Source organism: Arachis hypogaea, chromosome 1, assembly GCF_003086295.3.
Source record: "Arachis hypogaea cultivar Tifrunner chromosome 1, arahy.Tifrunner.gnm2.J5K5, whole genome shotgun sequence".
NCBI classification, from domain to species: Eukaryota; Viridiplantae; Streptophyta; class Magnoliopsida; order Fabales; family Fabaceae; genus Arachis; species Arachis hypogaea.
Window position 1 is genome coordinate 25,011,547 of NC_092036.1, and position 6,853 is coordinate 25,018,399.

At 36.9% G+C, this 6,853-nt stretch overlaps 1 non-coding gene across 1 annotated transcript; it reads left to right on the top strand.

The window, feature by feature from the left end:
* The first annotated feature begins 1,831 nt into the window (after window positions 1-1,831).
* On the top strand, window positions 1,832-1,939 carry LOC112711750 (small nucleolar RNA R71). Its single transcript, XR_003157593.1, has one exon. It is a non-coding gene; the product is annotated as a small nucleolar RNA R71 (small nucleolar RNA).
* Window positions 1,940-6,853: the final 4,914 nt, after the last annotated feature.

Consider the following 6,853-nt stretch of genomic DNA (forward strand, 5'->3'; position numbering starts at 1 on the left):
CAGACAAGGTTTAGACTTTCCGGATCCTCATGAATGCCGCCATCTATCTAACTTATACCACGAAGATTCTGTTGGGGAATCTAAGAGATACACATTCAAGCTCGGTTGCATGTAGAACGGAAGTGGTTGTCAATCACGTGCGTTCATAAGTGAGAATGATAATGAGGGTTACTTATCATCACATTCATCATGTTCTTGGGTACGAATGAATATCTTGGAATAAGAATAAAAGAGAATTGAATAAAAGACAATAGAATTGCATTAATACTTGAGGTACAGCAGAGCTCCACACCCTTAATCTATGGTGTGCAGAAACTCCACCGTTGAAGATACATAAGTGAAAGAGGTTCAGGCATGGCCGAATGGCCAGCCCTCTCCATGATCAAGTGACCGAATATTCAAGAGATTAAACTGTCAAAAGATGTCTAATACAATAGTAACTTATCCTATTTATACTAGACTAGCTACTAGGGTTTACATGAGTAAGTATTTGATGCATAAATCCACTTCCGGGGCCCACTTGGTGTATGCTTGGGCTGAGCTTGATCAATCCACGAGCTGAGGCTTCTCTTGGAGTTGAACTTCGAGTTATGACGTGTTTTGGGCGTTCAACTCCGGATCATGACGTTTTTCTGGCGTTTAACTCCAGACAGCAGCATGTACTTGGCGTTCAACGCCAAGTTACGTCGTCAATCTCCGAATAAAGTATGGAGTATTATATATTGCTGGAAAGCCCTGGATGTCTACTTTCCAACGCCGTTGAGAGCGCGCCAATTGGAGTTCTGTAGCTCCAGAAAATCCATTTCTAGTGCAGGGAGGTCAGATTCCAACAGCATCAGCAGTCCTTTTGTCAGCCTTCTTCAGAGTTTTGCTCAAATCCCTCAATTTCAGCCAGAATTTACCTGAAATCACAGAAAAACACACAAACTCATAGTAAAGTCCAGAAATGTGAATTTAACATAAAAACTAATGAAAACATCCCTAAAAGTAGCTTGAACTTACTAAAAACTATCTAAAAACAATGCCAAAAAGCGTATAAATTATCCGCTCATCATTCAGCCACACCAAGTAAGGTTATGGCCTTGCACTCTCTTTTTGGATTCTCTTCTGTATTGCTTGGGAGAGTACTAGGAGGTGTTTCAGTGACTCTTTTACTCAGCTGGCCCACTTGTGCCTCCAAGTTTCTGATGGAGGACCTTGTTTCATTCATGAAATTGAGAGTGGCCTTAGATAGATCAGAGACTATATTTGCTAAGCTAGATAGATTCTGCTCAGAATTCTCTGCCTGTTGCTGAGAGGATGATGGAAAAGGCTTGCCATTGTTAAACCTATTTTTTCCACCATTATTATTGTTAAAGCCTTGTTGAGGCTTTTGTTGATCCTTCCATGAGAAATTTGGATGATTTCTCCATGAGGGATTATAGGTGTTTTCATAGGCTTTACCCATGTAATTCACCTCTGCCATTACAGGGTTCTCAAGATCATAAGCTTCTTCTTCAGAAGATGCTTCTTTAGTACTGTTGGATGCATTTTGCAATCCATTCAGACTTTGAGAAATCATATTGACTTGCTGAGTCAACATTTTGTTCTGAGCCAATATGGCATTCAGAGCATCAATTTCAAGAACTCCCTTCCTCTGAGGCGTCCCATTACTTACAGGATTCCTTTCAGAGGTGTATATGAACTGGTTATTTGCAACCATTTTAATGAGTTCCTGAGCTTCTGCAGGCATTTTCTTCAGGTGAATAGATCTACCTGCAGAATGGTCCAATGACATCTTAGACAATTCAGACAGACCATCATAGAATATATCCAGGATGGTCCATTCTGAAAGCATGTTAGAAGGACACTTTTTGGTCAGTTGCTTGTATCTTTCCCAAGCTTCATAGAGGGATTCACCTTCTTTCTGCCTAAAGGTTTGAACATCCACTCTAAGCTTGCTCAGCTTTTGAGAAGGAAAGAATTTGGCTAAGAAAGTCATGACCAGCTTATCCCAAGAGTTCAGGCTATCTCTAGGTTGAGAGTCCAACCATATTCTAGCTCTATCTCTTACAGCAAAAGGGAAAAGCATAAGCTTATAGACCTCGAGATCAACTCCATTGGTCTTAACAGTATTACAAATATGCAAGAATTCAATTAAGAACTAAAAAGAATCTTCTGATGGAAGTCCATAAAACTTGCAATTCTGTTGCATCAGAGAAACTAATTGAGGCTTTAGCTCAAAGTTGTTTGCTCCAATGACAGGAATTGAGATGCTTCTTCCATGGAAGTTGGAATTTGGTGCAGTAAAGTCACCAAGCATCTTCCTTGCATTGTTGTTGGGTTCGGCCATTACTTCTTTTTTGAGATTCTTTGTAAGATTTTCTCTGGATTGTTGTGCTTTAGCTTCTCTTAGCTTCTTCTTCAGAGTCCTTTCAGGTTCAGGATCTGCTTCAATAAGAATATCCTTGTCCTTGCTCCTGCTCATATGAAAAAGAAGAGGATAGAAAAGAAGAGGAATCCTCTATGTCACAGTATAGAGATTCTTTTATGTGAATAGAAGAAGAAAAGAATAGAAGAATGTTATAGAGAGAAGAGATGAAGAATTTGAACACAGAGAGGGAGAGAGGGTTCGAATTATAAGAAGAAGATAAGAGTGTTAGTGATTAAATAAATAGAAAGAAAAGAGAGGAAGAGAATTCGAATTTTAATTTTAAGAAAAGAAAATTATTTTTTATTTTAATTTTAAGTTAGAATTCAAAATTAGAGGAAGAAGTAAAATAAAATTAAAATTTAAAACAATTAGTTAATTAAAAAGAATTTTGAAAAAGGGTGAGGAGTTTTCGAAAATTTGAGAGAGAAAATTAGTTAGGTAGTTTTGAAAAAGATAAGAATTTCAAAAATCAAACAAAAAGTTAAGTGGTTAATTGAAAAAAGATTTGAAAATCAATTTTGAAAAGATAAGTTAGAAAAGATTTTGAAATTGATTTTGAAAAAGATATGATTGAAAAGATATGATTGAAATTTATTTTAAAAAAGATTTAATTTTTTTAAAATCAGAATTAATGACTTGACTCACAAGGAATCAAAAGATATGATTTTAAAATTTAAAGTTTGAAAATAAGAAAAATATTTTGAAAATTTTTGAAAAAGAATTTTGAAAAATTTTCGAAAAACAAAGGAAAAAAATGAAAAAGATTTGATTTTGAAAAAGATTTTGAAAAGATAAATTTTTGCAATTGAAATCTTGACTTGACTAACAAGAAACAACTTATTTTAAAAATTTTTGACTAAGTCAACCCAAAGATTTTGAAATTTATGAGTGAAATTAGGAAAAGATTTTTTTATTTTTTTGAATTTAATGAGGAAAGAGAAAAACCACAAAATGACTCAACACATAAAAGTTTTGGATTAAAACAAATGATGCATGCAAGAATACTTTGAAGATCATGATGAACATCAAGAACTTATTTTTGAAAAATTTTCAATAAAAGAAAAACATGCAAGACACCAAACTTAGAGATTTTTCATGTTTAGACACTATGAATTCAAAAATGCATATGAAAAACAACAAAAGACACAAAACAAGAAAATATGAAGATCAAACAAGGAGACTCATTAAGAACAACTTGAAGATCATGAAGAATGCAATGCATGAATTTTCGAAAATTTTTTAGAAAAATTAAAACATGCAATTGACACCAAACTTAAAAATTAACACTAGACTCAAACAAGAAACACAAAATATTTTTTTGGTTTTTTATTATTTTATTAAAAAAATTTTTGTATTTTTTTCGAGAATTACTTAGGAAAAAGAAAATAAGAAATTAAAAAAAAAATTATAAGGATTCCAGGAATCATGCAATGTTAGTCAAAAGTTTTAGTCTAAAAAGATTAGATATGGTCAGCCAAGCTTCAGAAAAACATTGCATACAACAGCCAAATTGATGGGAATCAACTAGCTCTTGTGATGATAAAAGCATCATCTGAAACTCTAGAATTCATTCTTAAAAATTCTGAAGAAGAAAATAAAAAGAAAAATACCTAATCTAAGCAACAAGATGAACCGTCAGTTGTCCAAACTCGAACAATCCCCGGCAATGGCGCCAAAAACTTGGTGCACGAAATTGTGATAACACTTTTCACAACTCGCACAACTAACCAGCAAGTGCACTGGGTCGTCCAAGTAATACATTACGTGAGTAAGGGTCGATCCCACGGAGATTGTCGGCTTAAAGCAAGCTATGGTCATCTTGTAAATCTCAGTCAGGCAGATTCAAATGGTCATGAGTTTTGATAATTAAAAGATAAAGGAAACATAAAATAAAGATAGAAGTACTTATGTAATTCATTGGTAGGAGTTTCAGATAAGTGTATGAAGATGCTTTGCTCCTTCTGAACCTCTGCTTTCCTACTGCTTTCATCCAATCATGCGTACTCCTTTTCATGGCAAGCTGTATGTTGGGAGATCACCATTGTCAATGGCTACCGTCTGTCCTCTCAGTGAAAATGGTCCAAATGCGTTGTCACCGCACGGCTAATCATCTGTCGGTTCTCACTCATGTTGGAATAGGATCCATTGATCCTTTTGCGTCTGTCACTACGCCCAACAGTCGCGAGTTTGAAGCTCGTCACAGTTAACCCATCCCAGATCTTACTCGGAATACCACAGACAAGGTTTAGCCTTTCTGGATCTCAAGAATGCTGCCAATTGATTCTAGCTTATACCACGAAGACTCTTATCTCACAGAATGGAGGGCTCTGTTGTCAGGAGAGGCAACCATGTGTCGTGAACCAGGAGTCTAAGAGATATACACTCAAGCTATTACAAATAGAATGGAAGTGCTTGTCAGGCACGCGTTCATAGGTGAGAATGGTGATGAGTGTCATGGATCATCACATTCATCAGGTTGAAGTGCGAGTGAATATCTTGGAGTAAGAATAAGCTTGAATTGAATAGAAAAACAATAGTACTTTGCATTAATTCATGAGGAACAGCAGAGCTCCACACCTTAATCTATGGGGTGTAGAAACTCCACCGTTGAAAATACATAAGTGATAATGGTGTTCATTCGCTTCGGCCCCAGAGGGGGAACCAGAATAACCAAGACTTCAAATACAATAGTAAAAGGTCCTATTTATAATGAACTAGTAGCCTAGGGTTTACAGAAATGAGTAAATGATGCAGAAATCTACTTCTGGGGTCCACTTGGTGTGTGCTTGGACTGAGCATTGAAGCTTTTTCGTGCTTGGGCTGTTCCTGGAGTTAAACGCCAGCTTTGGTGCCAGTTTGGGCGTTTAACTCCAATTCTGGTGCCAGTTTGGGCATTTTACGCCTGAATTTTTATGCTAACTTGGAACACCAGTTTGGGCCATCATATTTCGGATAAAATATGGACTATTATATATTGTTGGAAATCCCAGGATGTCTACTTTCCAACGCAATTGAGAGCACACCATTTGGGTTTCAGTAGCTCCAAAAAATCTATTTCGAGTGCAGGGAGGTAAGAATCCAACAGCATCAGTAGTCCTTTTTCAGCCTCTGAATCAGATTTTTGCTCAGGTCCCTCAATTTCAGCCAGAAAATACCTGAAATCACAAAAAAAGGCACAAACTCATAGTAAAGTCCAGAAATGTGAATTTTGCTTAAAAACTAATAAAAATATACTAAAAAGTAGCTAGATCCTACTAAAAACTACCTAAAAACAATGCCGAAAAGCGTATAAATTATCCGCTCATCAGTCAACAATGATGAAAATTCTTAATTCGACTAAGAAGAACGTGGTTGCCTGAAGTATACAACTGAAAAAGGCTGACGAATTAGGTGACTTGTCTTCTCCCTTCAAGTCAGACTCGGGCCCTTCTGCCTCGACTAAGATCACTCCTAATCCAACTCCTCCTCCTTCTATTCCTCCTATTGATATGGATAATCAGTTAATACCCCTGCACCTCCCTTTCCTGAGTCCAAGCCTAAAAAATGTAAGACTTTGGAGTCGGAAAGTGTGTATGACCAGGGCTTTGATGTCGAGGCCTTTTGTGAAAAATACATCCTTCCTTATTGTAATATTAGTATGGACGATGTTTCTCTCAAAAAACACCTTCAAGTCCTGGCCCGAGGTGGGATGAGAACTGTCGGAGTGTGTTCCGCACTATTAAAGCAACTGGAAGAGACTCCTTTAGGTGCTACTCAGGGATCTTTGGCTGACCTGAAGGCTGAGGTGGCACCTTTAAGGGAGACCAAGTTAGAATTAGAGAAGGAGAATGAGGTCCTTCTATCTGACCTTGACAAATCCCAGGAAAGAGTGAAGTAGTCAGAAGTCACTTTTGCTATAGATGAGGTCTTAAAAAAGAAAGTTGAAGAAAGTTATACCAAGATTTTTGGGGAAAAGCTTGACTTGATAGATGAAGTCACCAAGTGAAAGGAAAAATATGCAAATCCGGAGGAGGTTGTATCTCAGATAATGGATGAGTTGGCTGACAACTTAAAGGCTCAATTTTGAGTCATAGCTCCTGAGGTAGACCTCTCTCCTATCCATCCCGACATGGTTGTGATTAATGGAAAGATTTTTTCTGCCTCCGATGAGGAAGACACTCCTATGCTTGACCTTAAGACTTCGAGAGCTTCTTAAAGCTTTGCTACTCAAATGGAAGATGAGCCTCTAGCTTCTCCGACTAATCCTGAAACTTTCTCGATCTCCTCTACACAGCTCGAAGATACCTCCAAAACATCTAGTGAGCAGATCCCCTCTCCTTAGTTTTAATGATCTTTGATGGCCCGGTATGTAGGTCTTATGGGAACATTTTAATTTGTAATAGTTGTAATTTTGAATACTTTATTTTGCTTTGTGGTTCTCTTAAAAACTTTTTCCACAAT